Source organism: Scyliorhinus torazame, chromosome 10 (genome assembly GCF_047496885.1).
Source record: "Scyliorhinus torazame isolate Kashiwa2021f chromosome 10, sScyTor2.1, whole genome shotgun sequence".
NCBI classification, from domain to species: Eukaryota; Metazoa; Chordata; class Chondrichthyes; order Carcharhiniformes; family Scyliorhinidae; genus Scyliorhinus; species Scyliorhinus torazame.
Window position 1 is genome coordinate 39,990,008 of NC_092716.1, and position 21,312 is coordinate 40,011,319.

Sequence of the window (21,312 nt, forward strand, 5' to 3'; positions counted from 1 at the left end):
GCTGAGGGTGAAGGTTGTCCCAAGTCCAGAAGTGGCGATTTTTGGAGTGCCAGAAGATCTGGGTGTCCAGGGAGCAAGAGAGGCCGACGTCTTGCCCTTTGCCTCCCTGGATGCCCGGAGACAGATCTTGTTGGAATGGAGGGACTCGGGTCTGCCGAAACCGGAGGTGTGGATTAGCGACCTCGCAGAATTCTTTAGGTTGGAAGAAATCAAGTTCTCCTTGAGAGGGTCTATGGAGGGATTTGACTGAAGATGGAAACCGTTTATCGACTTCTTCCAGAATAGTTAAGAAGTCAGCAGGGGGGTAGGGGGGACTCTGGGGTTAAAAAAGGAGACCGGGTGTGTGGGGCGGTGGGGTTTTAGTTATTTATTGTTTATGTGATTTCCTGATTGTTCTCTTTTGATCTTCCTTTTGTAATAGGCACAACTCCAACAATTCCCATTGACTCTGGTTTTGCCAGAGCTTCTTGATGCCATACTTGATCAAAGGCTGCTTTGGTGTTGAGGGCAGTCCTTGCCTCTTGTTCAGCTCTTTTGTCTATGTTTGAACCAAGGTTGTAAATGAAGTCAGGAGATGAGTGGCCCTGGCGGAATCTAATTGAGTGACAGTGAGCAGGTTATTGTTGAGTAAGTGCCGCTTGATAGCACTGCTTATGACACCTTCCATCATTTTACTGATGATCGAAAGAAGACCGATGGGGCAGGAATTGGCTGAATTTGTCCAGCTTTTTGTGTACATGACATAGCTCGGCAATTTTCCACATTGCTGGGAGGATGCCAATGTTGTAATTGCACAGGAACAGCCTGGCTAGAAGTGTGGCTAATTCTGGAACACAAGTCTTCAGTACTATTCCCAGAATGTTGTCAAGGCCCAGAGTCTTTGCAGTAACTAATGCATTCGTAATATCAGTTGGGTGAATTGAATTTGCTGAAGACTGGCACCTGTGGTTCTGGGGACCTCAGGAGGAGGCTGAGAAGGATTCTCCACTCGGCACTTTCTGGCTGAAGATGTTCACTAGTGTGTCTGCTTTTTCTTTTGCATGTGCTGGGCTCCCTCATCATTGAGAATGGTGATTTCTATGGAGCCAGTTAATTGTCTAATTGACCACCACCATTCATGACCAGATGTGACAGGACTGCAGAGCTTAGATCTGGGGCTGGATTCTCCGAAGGGCAGCATTCGTTGACTTTCACGACAGCAAAACTGGCTTCGGACCGATTCAGTGACTGTGGAGAGACTAGTACCGGTGCCACGTGGAACACAATCCATTCCAATGAAAAACGGTGCAGGATTCGCTGGGTCCGTGATTGACGCTCCGGAGGCTGACGCGCTGCAACCACATTTACACAATACAATCCCCACACACACACATCCCAGCCAACAAGCTGGCACTGGTTCCGCTGGAGCGCGCTCATCCCACTGATGGGTCGGCTGGCAGAGGGTACCTAGGGGAGTGCCCTGAGGGGACACCCATATGACCTGTGGCCCTAAGTTCACAATGGACAGTCAGTGGCATGCGCAGATGCATGGCTCCCTGCCCGTCCACCCCGACTCCACAGTCCACCACCTGGCCAGCCCACGCGACTCCCCCCAGCCTCCTGGCCATCGGCACAACTGTCAGCAAACTATGATGATGTTGGACGCTTTCTGTACCCCTCTCTCTCCCTCAGCAGCCATGACGCCGGTTTCACTATTTTTAAAAGCACAAGTGAACTCGCCGTTGAGAATTCGGCCCATCAGAGGCAGAGAATCGTGGAGGCCCTGGAGAATACCAGGTCAAGCCCGCTAATGATATGCAAATGGTATTTACTGTATATGAATTCTGGAACGCATTGACGCTGTGGACGAGGCGACGGAGAATTGCGGTTTTCTGTGAAATTGGCCCCGCCGTGATTTCGGCGTTGGAACCGATTCTCCGTCCAATTGTTTTTCGCGATTCCGGCGTCGGCCGACAGAATTCCGCCCCTGATCCATGAGTTGTTCGATTGCTTCATTTATTGCATGCTGCTCAGCATGCCAGTAGTCCTGTGTTTTAGCTTCACCAGGTTAGGACGTCTCCTTTAGGTCTGCCTGGTACTGCTCCTGGCATACCCTCCTGCATTCGTCATTGAAGCAGGCTATATCCACTGGTTTGATGTTAGTGGTAGAGAGAAATATGCCGGACTATGAGGTTGCAGATTGTGGTTGATTTATGATCGCTGTTTTTCTTGATCTATATTCATGACAGACCTGGGTATGTAGGATACAATTTCAAAGTTTGCAGAAGATATAAAACTTAGTGATAGCCTGGAGGAAATGTTAAGCAGAGAAGTACGAAGGGTACGTTTTTGGTAGGGGGAAGAGGCAATGTAAAATAAAGGATACCATTCTGAAGGGGATGCAGGAACAGAGACTCATGGGGGGGTGGAGAATGTGCACAAACCATTGAAGGTGACAGGGTAGGTTGAGAATCAAGTTATTAAAGCATACGAGATCCTGAACCTTATAAATAGATATGTAGAATTCAAAAGCAAGCAAGTTACAGTAACCTGGCTTGGCTTCAACTGGAATATTAAGTCCAATTCTGATCACACCTTATGAAGGATATGAAGAAAACGGAGAGGATTCAGGAAAGATTTATAAGAATGAAGAATTTCAGTTACATGAATCAATTAGAGAAGTTGGGGCTGTTCTTCGAAAAGATTTGACAGAGGTATTCGTGATCATGAGGGATCTGCACGAGGGGCTGGTTTAGCTCACTGGGCTAAATCGCTGGCTTTTAAAGCAGACCAAGGCAGGCCAGCAGCACGGTTCAATTCCCGTACCAGCCTCCCCGAACAGGCGCCGGAATGTGGCGACTAGGGGCTTTTCACAGTAACTTCATTGAAGCCTACTCGTGACAATAAGCGATTTTCTTTTCATTTCATTTCATACAGAGTAGCTGAGGAGGGCAGCACGGTAGCCCAGTGGTTAGCACAGTTGCTTCACAGCTCCAGGGTCCCAGGTACAATTCCCGGCTTCGGTCACTGTCTGTGCAGAGTCTGCACGTTCTCCCCATGTGTGCATGGGTTTCCTCCGGGTGCTCCGGTTTCTTCCCACAATCCAAAGATGTGCAGGCTAGGTGGATTGGCCATGCTAAATTGCCTTTGTGTCCAAAAAAGGTTAGGTGGGGTTCCTGGGTTACGGGGATAGGGTGGAGGAGTGAGCTTAAGTGGGGTGTTCTTTCCGAGGGCCGGTGCAGACTCGATGGGTCGAATGGCCTCCTTCTGCACTGTAAATTCTATGACTCTATGAAACTGTTCCCTTGGGGGAAAGAGTCGAGAAGCAGAGGACACAAATATGGGATAATTGGCAAAACAACCAAAAGCTACATAAGGCAAAACTTCTTTATTCATCAAATGGTTAAAACCTGGAATGGTCTGGCTGTGTGGTGGAAGCAGATTTAATTGTCACTTTCAACAAAAAGAATTGTATAATTATTTGAAGAGGAAAAAACATGTCTATGGGAAAAGGCCAGGGAATGGGATTTGGTGGGTGCCACAGTAGTACAGTGGTTAACACTGTTGTTTCATAGTGCCAGGGACCCGGGTTTGATTCCTGGCTTGGGTCACTATCTCTGCGGCGTCTGCATGGGTTTCCTCCCACAAGGTCCTGAAAGACGTGCTTGTTAGGTGAATTGGATATTCTAAATTCTTCCTCCGTGTACCCGAACAAGCGTGGTATTGTGGCGACTAAGGGATTTTCTTCATTGCAGTGTTAATGCAAGCCTACTTGTGACAATAATAAAGATTATTATTATTGCTGAGCTCTTGCAATGAGCTGACCGAGGAATATGATGGGCCTAAATGCCTTTTTTTTAAAATATATTTTATTGAAATTTTTTTCCCAAACAACAATTTTCCCCCTCTTACAAAACAAACGTAACAATACAGAAATGTTTAACAATACACAAATAACAAAACCCCATTATCTTTTGACCTTAACTAAACTAACCCCCCCCCCCCCCCTCCCTCCCCCTCCCCCCTGGGTTGCTGCTGCTGGTCATCTGTCTTCCCTCTAACGTTCCCCGAGGTAGTCGAGAAATGGCTGCCATGCTTGGTGAACCCTTGAGCCGATCCTCTCAGGGCAAACTTTATCTGCTCCAATTTAATGAACCCCGCCATATCGTTTACCCGGGCCTCCAGTCCGGGGGGTTTCGCCTCCTTCCACATGAGTAGGATCCTGCGCCGGGCTACTAGGGACGCAAAGGCCACGACATCGGCCTCTTTCGCCTCCTGCACTCCCGGCTCATCCGCAACTCCAAATAGAGCTAACCCCCAGCCTGGTTTGACCCGGGCCTTCACCACCTTCGAAATTACTCCCGTCACTCCCTTCCAATACCCTTCCAGTGCCGGGCACGCCCAAAACATATGTGCGTGGTTTGCCGGGCTCCCGCCACACCTCCCACATTTGTCCTCCACTCCAAAGAACCTGCTCAATCTTGCTCCCGTTATGTGTGCTCTATGTAGCACCTTAAATTGAATCAGGCTAAGCCTGGCGCATGAGGAAGAGGAATTTACCCTGCTTAGGGCATCAGCCCACATACCCTCCTCTATCTCCTCCCCTAGTTCTTCTTCCCACTTTCCTTTTAGTTCGCCCACCGATTCCTCCCCCTCTTCCCTCATCTCTCGGTAAATCTCTGACACCTTGCCCTCTCCGACCCACACCCCTGAAAGCACTCTGTCCTGTATTCCCTGCGTCGGGAGCAACGGAAATTCCCTCACCTGTTGTCTAGTAAATGCCCTCACCTGCATATATCTCAAGAAATTTCCTCGGGGCAACTTATACTTTTCCTCCAATGCTCCCAAGCTCGCAGAAGTCCCATCTATAAATAAATCTCCCACCCTCCTAATTCCCAACTGGTACCAGCTCTGAAATCCTCCATCCATTCTTCCTGGGGCGAACCTATGATTGTTCCTGATTGGGGACCCCACCAGGGCTCCCCACACCCCTCTCTGTCGCCTCCACTGACCCCAGATATTCAAAGTTGCCGCCACCACCGGGTTCGTGGTAAACTTTTTAGGTGAGAGCGGTAGCGGCGCCGTCACCAGCGCCTCTAAACTCGTTCCTTTACAGGACTTTCTCTCCAGTCTTTTCCACGCCGCTCCCTCACCCTCCATCATCCATTTACGTATCATTGCCACATTAGCGGCCCAATAGTAATTGCCCAATATTCGGTAGTGCCAATCCTCCTCTGTCCCTACTACGCTGAAGGAACCCCCTCCTTACTCTCGGCACTTTCCCTGCCCACACGAAGCTCGTGATGCTCCTGTCTATTTTATTAAAAAAGGTCTCGGTAATTAGTATAGGGAGACATTGAAATACAAATAAGAACCTCGGGAGGACCATCATCTTAATTGCCTGCACCCTGCCTGCCAGCGACAGGGGCTGCATGTCCCACCTCTTGAAGTCCTCCTCCATTTGTTCTACCAGCCGTGTCAGATTAAGTCTGTGCAAGGTTCCCCAGCTCCTAGCGATCTGAATCCCCAGGTATCGGAAGTTTCTTTCCACTTTCCTTAGAGGCAAGCCTTCTATCTCTCTACTCTGGTCCCCTGGATGTATCACAAATAATTCACTCTTCCCCATGTTTAGCCTATACCCCGAGAAATCCCCGAACTCCCTCAACATTCGCATAACTTCTATCATCCCCCCCGCTGGGTCCGACACGTATAACAATAGGTCATCTGCGTATAACGAGACTCGGTGTTCTTCTCCCCCTCTAATCACCCCTCTCCATTTCCTGGAGTCTCTCAACGCCATGGCCAGAGGTTCAATTGCCAACGCGAACAACAATGGAGACAGCGGGCATCCCTGTCTTGTTCCCCTATATAGTCGGAAATACTCCGATCTATGTCGACCTGTAACTACACTTGCCGTTGGAGCCCCATAAAGAAGTCTAACCCAGCTAATAAACCCATTCCCGAACCCAAACCTCCTTAACACTTCCCACAAATACTCCCACTCCACCCTATCAAATGCCTTCTCTGCATCCATTGCCGCCACTATCTCTGCCTCCCCCTCCACTGGGGGCATCATTATCACCCCTAGTAGTCGTCACACGTTAACATTCAGTTGTCTCCCTTTTACGAACCCTGTCTGGTCTTCGTGCACTACCCCCGGGACACAGTCCTCGATCCTCGATGCCAGTACCTTTGCCAACAATTTGGCGTCCACGTTCAATAATGAGATAGGTCTATAGGACCCGCACTGCAACGGATCTTTATCCCTCTTCAAAATTAACGATATCGTCGCCTCCAACATCGTCGGGGGTAGAGTCCCCCCTTCCCTGGCCTCATTGAACGTCCTCACCATCAACGGGGCTAACAAGTCCACATATTTTCTGTAATATTCCACCGGGAACCCGTCTGGTCCCGGGGCCTTCCCTGCTTGCATGCTTCCCAGTCCCTTAATAACCTCGTCCACCCCAATCGGTGCCCCCAGGCCCACCACCTCCTGCTCCTCCACTTTCGGGAACCTCAATTGGTCCAGGAACTGCCGCATCCCCTCCTCTCCCCCTGGGGGTTGAGACCTATACAGTTCCTCGTAGAAAGTCTTGAACACCTCATTTATCTTTCCTGCCCTTCGCACCGTGTCTCCCCTTTCGTCTCTAATTCCTCCTATCTCCCTCGCTGCTGCCCTCTTTCGCAATTGATGAGCCAGCAGGCGACTAGCCTTTTCCCCATATTCATACCTCCTCCCCTGTGCCTTCCTCCACAGTACCTCCGCCTTTCTGGTGGTCAGAAGGTCAAACTCCGTCTGGAGTCGTCTCCTCTCCCTGTACAATTCCTCCTCCGGGGTCTCTGCAAATTCCCTCCACCCTTAAAATCTCCCCCAGTACTCTTTCCCTTTCCTTGGCCTCTGTTTTCCTTTTGTGGGCCCCAATGGAGATCAGCTCTCCTCTGACCACCGCTTTTAGTGCTTCCTATACCACTCCCACAGGGACCTCGCCGTCGTCATTGACCTCCAGGTATCTCTCAATACACCCCCGCACTCTTGCACGCACTCCCTCATCCGCCATCAGTCCCACATCTAATCGCCAGAGTGTTCTCTGCTCCCTTTCCTCTCCTAATTCCAGGTCCACCCAATGTGGGGCATGATCCGAAACCGCTATGGCTGAGTACTCAGCTTCTTCCACCCTAGAGATCAACGACCTTCCTAAAACAAAAAAATCTATCCGGGAGTACACTTTATGGACATGGGAGAAAAAGGAGAACTCCCTAGCCCTAGGTCTAAGAAATCGCCATGGATCCACTCCCCCCATTTTGTCCATAAACCCCTTAAGTACCTTGGCCGCTGCCGGCCTTCTTCCGGTCCTTGAGCTGGATCTATCTAGCCCCGGGTCCAGCACCGTATTAAAGTCCCCTCCTAAAATCAAGTTTCCTACCTCCAGGTCCGGTATACGCCCCAGCATCCGTCTCATAAATCCCGCATCGTCCCAGTTTGGGGCATACACATTAACCAACACGACCTCCATTCCCTCCAGCCTGCCACTCACCATTACATATCTACCTCCGCTATCTGCTATGATGTTCTTTGCTTCAAATGCTGCCCGTTTCCCCACCAAAATGGCCACCCCTCTATTCTTTGCGTCCAGTCCTGAGTGGAACACCTGTCCCACCCATCCTTTCCTTAGCCTAACTTGGTCCGCCACCTTTAGGTGCGTCTCTTGGAGCATAACCACGTCTGCCCTTAGTCCTTTCAAATGCGCGAGCACTCGGGCCCTTTTTATCGGTCCGTTCAGGCCTCTCACGTTCCACATGATCAGCCTCACTAGGGGGCTACCTGCCCCCCTCCCATGTCGACTAGCCATTACCTTCTCTAGGCCAGTCCCATATCCCGCCTCCGCGCTCCCGCTCGCTCCCCCAGCGTCGCACACCATCCCCGCCCACCCACTCTTTAGCCATTTCCTCTTGGATTTCCGCAGCAGCAACCCAGTTGTCGTCCCCCGCCCTAGATCTCTTTCTAGCGTGATTGCTCCCCCCATATTACTTCCGTAAGTCAGCTGACTTCAACTGACCCCGGCTTCTCCTGCTCACTCCTCGACCCCCCCGTGTGGGGAACTCCCATCCGCCTTGCGCCTGTCTTCCCGCCTTATTCTTTCTGGCGCGGGAACATCCCTTTACCTGACCCGCCTCTTATGGCGCAGCTCCCTTTCCCCTCCCCCTCCCCTTCCCCATTCTCCAACTATGTCCCGTCTTTCCCCCCTCACCGGCGCCCACATTTCCCCAATGTCTCCCCCCCCTTCCCAATTTACTTCTCAATTAACTTCAACCATAACATTAACAATAACATTTCCTGCAGCATCAGTCCCTCAGTTCCGATCCAATTTCTCCTCTTTGATAAAGGTCCATGCTTCCTCCGCCGTCTCAAAATAATGGTGTCTCTCCTGATATGTGACCCATAGTCTTGCCGGCTGCAGCATCCCGAACTTCACCTTCCTTTTATGTAACACCTCTTTGGCTCGGTTAAAGCTCGCCCTCCTTCTCGCCACCTCCGCACTCCAATCCTGGTACACCCGTACCACTGCATTCTCCCATCTGCTACTCCGCACCTTTTTAGCCCATCTCAGGACCTCTTCTCTATCCTTAAGGCGGTGAAATCGCACGATTTCTCCCGCTTTTGGACTTCTCGCCGGGATCCGATGTGCCCACTCCACCTCCAAGGGGCCCGTAGGGGCCTCAGCACCCATCAGTGAGCTCAGTATCGTACTTGCATACGCTCCACAGTCCACTCCTTCCACACCCTCAGGGAGACCCAGTATCCGAAGGTTCTTCCTTCGCGCTCCGTTTTCTAGGGCCTCGATCCTTTCAGTACACTTTTTATGAAGTGCCTCGTGCGTCTGTGTCTTAACTGCCAGGCCCAGGATCTTGTCCTCAATATCTGTCACCTTCTGCTCCACCACGCGGAGCTCTGTCTCCTGGGTCTTTAGTGTCTCCTTGAGCCCCTCAATTGCCTGTAGCATCGGAGTCAGCACCTCCCTCTTCAGCAGCTCCACGCACCGTCTCACGATTTCATCCTGCTCAGGCCCCCATGTCGCCTGCGCTTTCTCCGCCGCCATCTTGTACTTCTCTCTTTCTGACCCTTTGGTCGACGATTCCTCGCGCTGCAGCCACCGCCGCTGGTTTTTTCCTCCTTCGTTGGGGGGGGACTCCCTTCTTACACACCCCACACCGGGTTGCGTGGTCAAAAAATTCCCCGTTGGGGCTCTTAAAAGAGCCCGAAGGTCCGTCGGAGCTGGAGCCGCCGAAACGTGCGGCTAGCAAGGCATCACCGCAACCGGAAATCCCTAAATGCCTTCTGATGCAAGATCAGTAAAGCGTGCTGGACTCTGATGTTGAGATCTCCCACACACTGTGGAGTTTTAAGTTTCAGTTTCCACTCGGGTGGGGAACAGATTTCTGGAGGCCGCAGGGCAGATTAACTGCATTCCACCATGGAGGGTTGATCTCTGGGCAGGGAGAACAGTCCCAGAATGAGGAGGAATTGGAGAGTTCAGTGGACAAATGTATGGGATGGGAGGGGTTGGAATCTGAATATGGCTGGTGGGGTTAAATCAGAAGCCTGTGGTGGAGGTTGGAATTGGGCTGGGATAGAAGGTGGGGTAGTGGAGGGTGCAGTTGGAATCGGCTGGGGGCAGGAGGAATTGGAATTGGATAGCAAGGAGGTTGCTGGAATTGAAGGCCTGTTGTTGATGGTAATATTTATTGGAAGCCTGGGTTGGGGGGTGTTGTGGAGAGACAGCGAGGTGCGGTGATGTCGTTGGAATCCGAGACCTTGAGTGTGGGGGAATCGGAGATTTGGAGTGGGGGGGGGGGGGGGATGCTGGCGGGGGGCGAAATAGGTCAGAGAGCCCATATCGAATGTCATGTGGTGGTTGCCTGCTTGCGGGGTTTGCCCAAACTGGCATGCATGCTGAATCCAGCAGATGGATCTAAAGAAACTCACCTCCTGTATCTTGTATAGCTTACAGGTTTCCTGAGCAACCCAGCTTTGTACAACTAAATTTGAAAACTTTGCAGCCTCATTGTAATATTTAACATGCCAACGCTCCACTTTGGAGCAGGTTGGCCGTCTATCCATCTTAACCCCCCCCCCCCAAATAAAATCAGAAGTCGGCAGGTCGGTGTCAGGATTCTAATTTTAAAGATTTTTAATACTTGAAGCCGAGTAACGTCGAGGGCAGTGAGATTAAATGTGGGAAAAGGAAACAAGGTGGCTGGCTGTATTTTGATCAATAAATGTATGGAAAAAATGGGTATGAGCAGGAATAGGCCATTCAGCCTGTCGAGCCTGTTCCACCATTCAGTTAGATCATGCCTCATCTTCTACCTCACGATTTCTATCTTGAACATGCTCAATCTTTGAGCTTCCACAGCCCTCTGGATAGAAAATTCCAAAGATTGACCGCCCTCTTGAGTGGAAAAAATTCCTCCTCACCTCAATCTTAAATAGCCTGCTCATTATTCTGAGACTTGTGTCCCCTGGTTCACCTCTGGTTCACTATCAAGGAGAAACATTCTATCTACATCTATCCTGTCATGCCCTGTAAGAATTGACAGTTTCAGTGAGATCACCTCTCATTCTTCGAAACTACAGATAATACAAGCCCAGTTTCCTCAATTGCTCCTGGTAAGACAATTCCACCATAGACCATAAGATAAAGGAAGTTAGGCCATTCAACCCATTGCATCTGCCCCGCCATTCAATCATGGCTGATATGTTTTTTATCACCATTGTCCTGCCTTCTCCCCATAATCCCTAATAGTTGTGTGCCCAACACTGACCTCCGTAGAACACCACTAGTCAATGGCTGCCGTCCTGAAAAATACCCCTTCATCCCCACTCTCTGCCTTCTGCGAGTGAGCCAATCCTCTATCCATGCCAGTACCTTGCCCCTGATACCATGGGCTCTTACCTTATTCAGCAGCCTCCTGTGCGGCAACTTGTCAAAGGCCTTCTGGAAATCCAAATTGATCATGTCCACTGGTTCTCCTTTGTCTAACTTCTTTGTTACTACCTCAAAGAATTCCAACAGATTTGTCAAGTATGACCTCACCTTGATGAAGCCTCGCTGACTCAGCCCTGTTTTATCATGCACTTCCAAGTACTCCGCAATCTCAAGTCAGGCTAACCAACCGATAATCTGTCATCTTCCTCCCTCCTGAGGTGTTGCATTCGCCATTTTCCAGTCCTCTAGGAGTCTCCTTGACGCTAGTGATTCCTGAAAGATCACCACCAATGCCTCCACAATCTCCTCCGCTATCTCCTTCAGAATCGTAGGGGATAGTCCATCCGGTCCAGGTGATTTATCCATCTTCAGACCTTTCAGCTTCCCCAGCACCTTCTCCTTGGTGATGGCCACTACACTGAACTCTGCCCCTGACTCTCTTGAAGTTCTGGTACGCCGCTGGTGTCTTCCACCGTGAAGACTGATGTCATTTCTTTGTACCCCATTACTTCCTCAGCTTCATCATTCTTGCCTCTCTCTTATCTTTTATATATTGCAAAACACCTCTTGCAATCTTCTTTTATATTACTAGCTAGCGTACACTCATATTTCATCTCCTTCCTCCGTATTGCTTTTGTTCAGGGCTGGTTTAATTCAGTGGGCTGGACAGCTGGTTTGTAACGCAGCGCCACGGGTTCAATTCCTGTACCGATTTACCCAAACAGGCGCCGGAATGTGGCAACTAAGGGCTTTTTACAGTAACTTCATACTTGTGACAATATTATTATTATTATTAGTTGTCGTCTGCTTGCTTTTAAAGGCTTCCCAAACCTCTGGCTTCCCACTAATCCTTGCCACCTTGTATGCTTTTTCTTTTGCTATATGCTGTCCCTGACTTCCCGACTCATCCTCTCCTTGGCACGTTTCCTCCTCCTTGGGATGAATTTCTGTTATGCCTCCGAATAATAATAATAATCTGTATTCGTGTCACAAGTAGATTTACATTAACACTACAATGAAGTTACTGTGAAAATCCCCTAGTCGCCACACTGGCGCCTGTTTGGGTACACTGAGGGAGAAGTTAGAATGTCCAATTCTCCTAACAAACACGTCTGTCGGGACTTGTGGGAGGAACCGGGGCACTCGGAGGAAACCCACTCAGACACTGGGAGAACGTGCAGACTCTGCACAGACGGTGACCCAAGTCGGCAATCAAACCCAAGACCCTGGTGCTGTGAAGCAACAATGCTAACCACTATGCTGGAATAACCCCCAAAAACCCCTGCCATTGCTGTGCCACTGTCTTCCTTGCTGGGCTCCCCTTCCAATCAAGTCTGACCAGCTCCTCCCTCATGTTTCTTTAGTTACCTTTACTCAATTGTAATGCCATTACATCTGATTCTAGCTTCTTATTCTAAAACTGCAGGGTAAATGCTATCATACTGTGGTCACTGCCCCCTAAGGGTTCCCTAATCAAGTCTGCCTCATTACACATCCAAATCCAGAATTGCCCTTTCCCTATTGGGCTCTACCACAAGCTGCTCCAAAATAAAATCTCACAGACATTCCACAAATTCCTTTTTTTGAGATCCACTACCGACCTGATTTTCCCAGTCCACCTGCATAATGAAGTCGCCCATGATTGTTTTAATATTGTCTTTCTTATATGCCTTTTCTATCTCCTGATTTATTTTCTGCCCCACATTCTGACTACTGCTAGGGGCTTGTACATAACTCCCATCAGGGTCTTTTTTACTTTGCAATTCTCCAACTCTACCCACACAGACTCGATGCCTACCAATCCTATATCGCTTCTTGCTATCGATTTAATTAAATTTTGTACTAACAAGGCAATCCCGCCCCCTCTGCCCATCTGCCTGGCCTTTCACTAGGAATGTAGGAATTAGGAGCAAAAATAGGCAAGTCAGCCCTTCGAGCCTGCTTCGCCATTCAATTAGATCATGGCAGATTTCTCCCCTTGTTGCCCATATCCCTTTTAGTTCCCAGCCCTGACGCCATTGCATCCACGTCTCTGTGATGCCCACAACATCGCATTCACCTTGTTTCATACACTGCGCACATTTAGGTACAGCACTGACGTTGACTGTCCCCTTATCTGCTGTCCCGGGGATTAGTCTGGTGAACCTCGGTTGTACACCTTCTATGGCAAGTATATCCTTCCTTAGTTAAGGAGACCAAACTGCGCACACTTTCATGTGCAGTCCCACCAAGGCTCTGTATAATTACAGCAAGACATCTTTATTCCTGGACTCAAATCCCCTTACAATGAAGTTCAACAAACCATTTGCCTTCCGAATTGCTTGATGCACCTGCACATGCTCGCTTTTAATGATTCATGAAAAAGGAAACCCACCTCACCATTTAAGAAATACTCTTGCCTTTCTGTTTCTACCACCAGAGTGGATAACTTACATTATATTCCATCTGCCATGTTCATGCCATTCACCTAACCTGTCCCAGTCTCCTTGAAGCCTCTTTGTATCCACCCCAGAACTTAATTCCCACTTAGTTTTCTGTCGTCAGCAAATTTGGAAATATTACATTTGGTTCCCATGTCCAAATCATTAATATAGATTGTGAACAGCTGTGGCCCTGGCACTGATCCTTGTGGTACCAAACTAGTAATGGCCTGCCATCCTGAGAATGGCTAGTTTATTCCTACTCCCTTCGTCCATTAACCAATTCTCAATTGATATTACTATATTACCCCCAATCCCATGTGCTCTAATTCTGTTTACTAACTTCTGTTTGGGACCTTATCAAAAGCCTTCTGAATATCCAAATACACCACCTCCACTGGTTCTGTATGCTACAAAAATCTTCAACAGGTTTGTGAATCATTATTTCCCTTTCATAAATCCATGTTGACTTTGCTTAATCACATCATTATTTTCCAAACGTCTAGTTGTCATGTTCTTTATAATAGATTCTAACATTTCCCCTACTAATGTCAAACTAACAGGTTCATAGTTCTCCATTTTTTTTCTCTCCCTCCTTTCTGAAATTATGAGGTTACATTGCTACTTTTCAGTTTGCAGGAACATTTGCAGATTCTATTGGAATGTATATTTGTTATAGACCAACAATACTTCTTTAAATACTAACCATTGTCTGTCTACCTTAGGGTACTTTGCCAATCCACCATAGCCAGCGTTCCTCTCTTACCTTCATAGTTCCATTGTTCAAGATTTAAGATCCTTGTTCCACAACAGTGGCACAGTGATTAGCACTGCTGCTTCACAGCTCCAGGGACCCAGGTTCAATTCCAACATCGGGTGACTACCTGTGTTTGCACTTTCTCCCTGTGTCTGCGTGGGTTTCCTCCGGTTTCCTCCCACATTCCAAAGATGTGCAGGTTAGGTGCATTGGCCATAATACATTGTCCCCTCATGTCCAAAAGGTTAGGTGGGGGTTCTGGGGATAGGGTGGAGGCGTGGACTTAAGTAGGGTGCTCTTTCCAAGGGCTGGTGCAGACTCGATGGACTGAATGGCCTCCTTCTGCACCATAAGTTCAATGTATGTATGAATTATATCACTTACAAACGTAAATGTAAAGTTCTGTCATATTATGGTCACCATTTCCTTAAGACTTCTTTACAGCCAGGCTATTAATTGGCCATTTCGGCAAACTGCCTGACTCAAAATCTGACACGGTCTGAAGTCTGACATGGACTTCCAAGGTTGCCAGTTTTGAGATACTGTACCTCTACTTTTCATCACAATTAGCTATTCTAATCACTGTTGATAGAACGCTACTGCATTTAATCACTTGTATTCTCTACATTTTCTCTTTCCAGTAGCAGTATTTTAAAATCCTTAGTCTGATATTATAGTACACCTGGGACGATGATAGAAAACATAAACAACAGATTATTTAAGTGAAGAAAATGGGTGTTCTGGGTTGGTGATTCTTACTTAAATAAATAGGATCTTATTTAAAGTCAATACATTTTTTTAGAACAGCTGCTTCAGTTCAGAAAACCTTGTTCTCCAGTTTTTCAAACTGTACAAATAAAGGTACAGGCAAAATGCAGATAATTGCATAGGATGTAGTGGCATTCCAAGGATATTTAAGTGGGAAAGAAACAATTTCAAAATGGAAGGACACACATGATTGTTAAAACTCCGAGTCTGCTCAAATTCTTTGGAGCTAAATTATTGAAGGAGCCAGCTGAGTAAATATAGGAGGAAAATACATTGTGAAACTGTGCACAAACATTAAATTAGGGCCTATTATCTCAATTCTGATCAACTGTTCATACTTTTGTGGACATAACCAAGGTTTGGCTGCATTAAAGTCCAAGAGTAAAGGGAGTGCCTAGCAAACTTAAACTTAAGTAAGGTCATGAATATAAAGTAGAGTGAGTGTTTTCTTAGCTTAGGTTTATGTGAGAAAATTCACTTGAACTATGAACCTCCTTCAGTCAAGTCATAGTAATTAGAGATGTGGCTATTTGGAATATAACCATTGGAAGAAAACAAGGAAATAGTCATCCATCTAATTTTGTCACATTTTCAAACTTCTTAGTAAAGGTTAAAGAAGCCGAATACAGCACATCCTTTCTTAATGTTTTTGGTAAATCAAGTGATTTTTTTTGAAGGAGTTGGTGATTTTAGTCCTAGCTTTTAAAAAAAAAAAAAAAAAATTTAGAGTACCCAATTCATTTTTTCAAATTAAGGGGCAATTTAGCATGGCCAATCCACCTACCCAGCACATCTTTGGGTTGTGGGGGTGAAACCCACGCAGACACAGGGAGAATGTGCAAACTCCACACGGACAGTGGCCCAGTGCCAGTATCGAACCCAGGTCTTCAGCACGTGAGGCAGAAGTGCTAACCACTGCGCCACCGTGCCTCCCCTAGCTGGGGAGACATAATGTAATCAATCTAAAGGGTGACTGCATAATGTTAGGGTTTTTTTGCTTTTGTCTTTCTATCGTTAATTCCCTATCACCTGGAAACTCACATGGTTCTCAAAACGATATCCAGGCAGAGTCCAGACCATTACTTATATCTCTCATGAAGTTTCTTCAGAATTGTCTGATTTTTCCAAATGTAGCGAAGCATTGTTCCTGCGTTCATTGCCTTTTTTTAGTGAAGTCACATTCAAGACGTGGAATACTTCATTAGAAATAAAAACCAAGACGTCTGGTGGCAGCCATGGAGTGAGTGGTCGCTTATTTGGTAGCTCCCACTCGTAGTGGACCTTTACCCCCGACTTATTGGGGATTTGATCAGCAAAATTGGCGATTACTGAGGTAGAGGAGACAAATTCCCCACCATGTAAGGAATCGTGGACCAGAAGTGGTCTGAAAAGGAGAGATCATTGGTCAAAGAAGGGAATGGAGTCTGCAGCACAGAAAAATATGGCGGAGGCTCAGGGACTGGGATTGCCGACCCAGCGGTCAACGGAGCAGCTGGTGGACTTCCTCCAGGAGAGCTTTGCTAAGCAAAGACAAGAGTACCTGGATCCAATTAAGACGGGGATTGACCGGGTGGAGCAAAGATTGGAAGCCCAGGGCCAGGCGATCCAGAAAGGCAGAAGAGGCGGTGGCTGAGCACGAGGACCAGCTAACCGCGATGGCGGCGGAGATGGGGATGATGAAGGACCACCAGAAAAGGCTGCACGAGAAAATGGAGGATCTGGAGAACCGGTCGCGTAGGCAAAACCTGAGAATTGCTGGTCTGCTGGAGGGCACTGAGGGATCGGACGCAGGGGCATATTGGTGCGTATGTTTGAGAAGCTGCTGGGGGAAGGTTCGTTTACTCGGCCCTTGGAGGTGGACAGGGCGCACAGAGCACTTATGAGAAAGCCGCGGATGAATGAGCCGCCGAGGGTGTTGGTGGCTCATTTGCACCGGTTCCTGGATAAGGAACAGATCTTGAGGTGGGCCAGGCAGACGAGGAGCTGCAAATGGGAAAATAAAGAGCTGTGTATTTATCAGGACTTGGGTGCGGAACTGGCCAAAAGGAGGGCGAGCTTCAATAAAGTTAAATCGGCCCTCTTCAAGAAGTTCGGCATGTTGTACCCACCTCATTTGTGGGTCACTTACGAGGGCCAAGAACTTGATTTCGGATTGCCTGATGAGGCGATGAACTTTGTTAAAGACGGGACTGGCAGGTGATGGAGGACGTTGAACTTGGGGGCGAGTAATTCTGTACCTATGCTGCTAAATTTCTTTTCTCTTTGGGTTCTGTATGTATTGTTTTTGTCCCAATTTTCGGGCCATTGCTCAGTTTTGTATGCGGGTTAGCTTTTGTTCATAATGAGGGATGGTGGGTGGATTTTTCTTCTTTCTGTTTGTTGGGGATTGTTGTGTTTTGCATCTGTATGTTCAAGTGGGGGGATGCTTGGCGCCATGGCCAGAGGCTACCAGGCTAGCTGGGCGGGCTAGCTCACAGAAGCGCAGTTGGGGGCGAGCAGGTGATAAGTTTGTTGTGGGGGTTGGGATTGCTATTTTGTTATTGGGGTTGGGATTGCTATTTTGTTTTTTGGGGAGGGAGGGGGGAATTGTTCTGCTGACGGGCGGGACTGGCGCTTGGAGACAAATTGGTCGATGATGGTGGGCGTCCGAGGGTGGGCCTGAGGAGGCGCGGGATGCGAGCAGGAGGCTGGCCTAAGAAGGGTGATGGCTGATTGGCGGGGGGTGGTGGGGTGCCCCCCCGACTAGGCTGATCACATGGAACGTGAGCGAACTGAATGAGCCGGTCAAGCTCTTCAAATGCATGTCTGCGCATTTGAAGAGCTTGAAGGCAGACGTGGCAATGCTACAGGAGACACACTTGAGGGTAGTGGATCAGACTAGGCTTAGGAAGGGGTGGGTCGGGCAGATATTTCATTTGGGCATAGACTCTAAAACTAGGGGGGTAACGATCCTGATCAATAAGCGGGTGTCATTTGAGGTAGGGAACATAGTGCCGGATTCGGGGGGTAGGTATGTTATGGTGAGTGGGAAGCTGGAGAGGATGATGACGGTGGTATTAGTGAATATTTACGCACCAAACTGGGACGATGCGGAGTTTGAGAGGCGGGTGTTAGGGAAGATTCCAGACCTGGACTCGCATAGGTTGATCATGGTCTTTAACACGGTCATTGATCCGAGGTTGGACCGGTTGAGTTCAAGGACAGGGAGGGTGCCAGCCGCAGCAAAGGAACAAAAAGGGTTTATGGAGCAGATGGGAGGGGTAGATCTGTGGAGGTTCGGATGGCCAAGAGCGAAGGAATTTTCTTTTTTCTCCCATGTTCACAAAGTGTACTCCCGGATTGATTTTTTTGTTTTGAACAGGGCTTTGCTGGCGGGGGTGTTACATGCCGATTATTCGCCGATTGTTGTGTCGGACCATGCCCCACACTGGGTGAATTTACGGGTTAGCAAGGAGGGGGTCAGCGCCCGCAATGAAGATTGGATGTAGGACTGTTAGCAGATGAGGGCATGTGCGGGCGGGTGAGGGAGGCCATCCAGAATTATTTGGAGATAAATGACACGGGGGAGGTTTCGGCAGCAATGGTATGGGAGACACTGAAGACAGTAGTTAGGGGGGAGTTGATTTCGATACGGGTTCATAGGGAGAAGGTGGAGCGGGCAGAGATGGATAGGCTGGTTAGGGAGGTTTTTCAGGTGGACAGAAGGTATTCGGAAGCCCCGGAGGCAGGACTGTTGAAGGAGCGGCAGAAGCTGCAATGGAGTTTGGTTTGATATCTACAGGGAAGGCGGTGGGGCAGTTGAGGAAGGCGAGAGGGGCGATATATGAGTGTGATGAGAATGCCAGCACACCAGCTCAGGAAAAGGGATATAGGAAGAGTGAAGGATAGAGGGGGAAACACGTTCTTGGACCCAGCGGGGTTAAACTGGATGTTCTAGGAGTTTTACAGTCGGCTGTATGAATCGCAGCCCCCAGCTGGGGTGGTGGGGATGAGGCAGTTTTTGGAAGGGTTGGAGTTTCCGAAGGTGGAAGAAGGGTCGGTGGAGGGGTTGGAGCCCCGATCGGGATTGTAGAAGTAGTAGGGGGATTGGAGGCCATGCAGTCGGGCAAGACCCCGGGACCAGACAGTGACCCAGTGGAATTTTATAAGAGGTTTTCTGGGAAGTTGGGCCCGCTGCTGGTGAGGGCATTTAATGAGGCAAGGGAGTGGGGTGTCCTTCCCCCAACAATGTCACAGGCTTTGATTTCTTTGATCCTGAAGCGGGAGAACATAGAACATACAGTGCAGAAGGAGGCCACCTGGCCCATCAAGTCTGCACCGACCCACTTAAGCCACTTAAGAAGGACCCAGAACAATGCGGGCCATACAGAGCAATCTCCCTACAAATTGCTGGCCAAATTTCTGGCCCCCAGGATCTGTGTTCCGTGGTGATAGGGGAAGACCAGATGGGATTTGTCAAAGGTGGCAGGAAGGCTCCTGAATGTAATCATAATGCCCTCCGATGGGAGGGATACGTAGGTGGTGGTCACTATGGACGCGGAGAAGGCCTTTGACTGGGTGGAATGGAAGTATCCGAGGGAGGTCCTGCAACGGGTTTGGGTTTGGGCAGGGCTTTATTGACTGGGTTCGCCATACCAGGCACCGGTGGTGAGTATGCGAAGGAACCGGGTGTGTTCGGACTATTTTAGATTGTACTGGGGGACAAGGCAGGGATGTCCTCTCTCCCCACTGTTGTTTGCCTTGGCTATTGAGCTATTGGCGATGGCGCTGAGAGCGTCTAAGGACTGGAAGGGACTAGTCCGGGGCGGGTGGAACACAGGGTCTCGTTATATGCAGACGACCTACTCCTGTATATTTCTGACCCGTTAGGGGGGATGGGAGAGATTATGCGGATCTTAGGAGAATTTGGCCGGTTCTCGGGGTACAAATTCAACATGGGTAAGAGCAAAGTTTTTGTGATCCAAGTGAGGGGGCAGGAGAGGAGACTGAGGGAGTTGCCATTTAAAGTGGTGGGAGGGAGTTTTCGATACTTGGATATTCAGGTGGCACGGGTATGGGGGCAGTTACATAAATTAAATTTGGCCCGGTTAGTTTTTTTTAATAAATTTAAATTTCCCTATTCATTTTGTCCAATTAAGGGGCAATTTAGTGTGGCCAATCCACCTACCCTGCATATCTTTGGATTGTGGGGGCGAAACCCACGCAAACACGGGGAGAATGTGCAAACTTCACACGGACAGTGACCCAGACCCGTGATCGAACCTGGGACCTCAGCGCCGTGAGGCCACTGGGCCACCGTGCTGCCCTTTGGCCCGGTTAGTTGACCAAATGAAGGAGGACATCTGGAGGAGGGACATGCTCCCGTTGTCACTGGCGGGGAGGATAAAAATGACGGTTCTCTTGAGATTTTTGTTTGTTTTCCAATGCCTCCCTATTTTTATACCAAAGGTCTTTTCTAAGCGGGTGAATGCGGTGATCTCTCGCTTTGTGTGGGTGGATAAAACCCCGTGAGTGTAGAAAGTGCTGCTGGCGGAGCCGGGGGCGGGGGGGGGCGGTTTGGGGGGTTGGCACTTCTGAACTTTAGGAACTACTACTGGGTGGCAAATATAGCCATGATCAGGATGTGGGTAATGGGGGAGGGGTCGGTGTGGGAGCGGGTAGAGGCTGCATCATGTAGGCGCACAAGTTTAGGAGCACTGGTAACGACACCTCTGCTGTTCTCGCCGGCCCGGTACTTCACAAGCCCAGTGGTAGTGGCGGCTCTGAGAGTTTGGGGGCAGTGGTGGAAGCATAGGGGAGTGGAGAGAGCATCAGTGTGGGTTCCAATTTGTGGGTATCACCAATTTGTCCCGGGGAGGATGGATGGGGGGTTTCAGAGGTGGCAGAGAGCAAGGATTGAGAGGCTGGAAGATCTGTTTATTAATGGGAGCTTTCCCTGTTTGGAGGATCTGGAAGAGGAGTTTGAATTGCCGGGGAGGGAATGGATTTTGTGCAAAGGCAGGTGTCGACCTTTCCACTTCTACCGCCACAGGGGATACAGGGCAAGGTAGTCTGTAGAAGTGGGGGAGGGGAAGGTATCGGATATCTATAAAGAACTTATGGAGTGGGAGGAAACCCAGATAGGTGTGTTAAAGCGTAAATTAGAAGATGAGTTGGGAAGAGAAGTGGGTCTGTGAGAGGATGCTCTGAGCAGAGTCAACGCGTCCTCATCATGTGCCAGGCTCAGCCTAATACAATTCAAGGTGATTCACCGGGCACACATGACGGTGGCCTGGATGAGCAAGATTTTTGAGGTGGAGGACAGGTGTGAGGTGTGCGGGAGGGCTCGCAAATCATTTCCGCGTGTTTTGGGCATGTCCGAAGCTCGGGATTCTGCCAGGGATTTGCCGATGTCATGTCC

At 49.0% G+C, this 21,312-nt stretch overlaps 1 protein-coding gene across 2 annotated transcripts in view; it reads left to right on the plus strand.

Moving 5' to 3' along the window:
• Positions 1-21,312, plus strand: part of nfat5b (nuclear factor of activated T cells 5b) — a 373,902-nt gene that overhangs the window by 324,830 nt on the left and 27,760 nt on the right. The window lies entirely within an intron of this gene.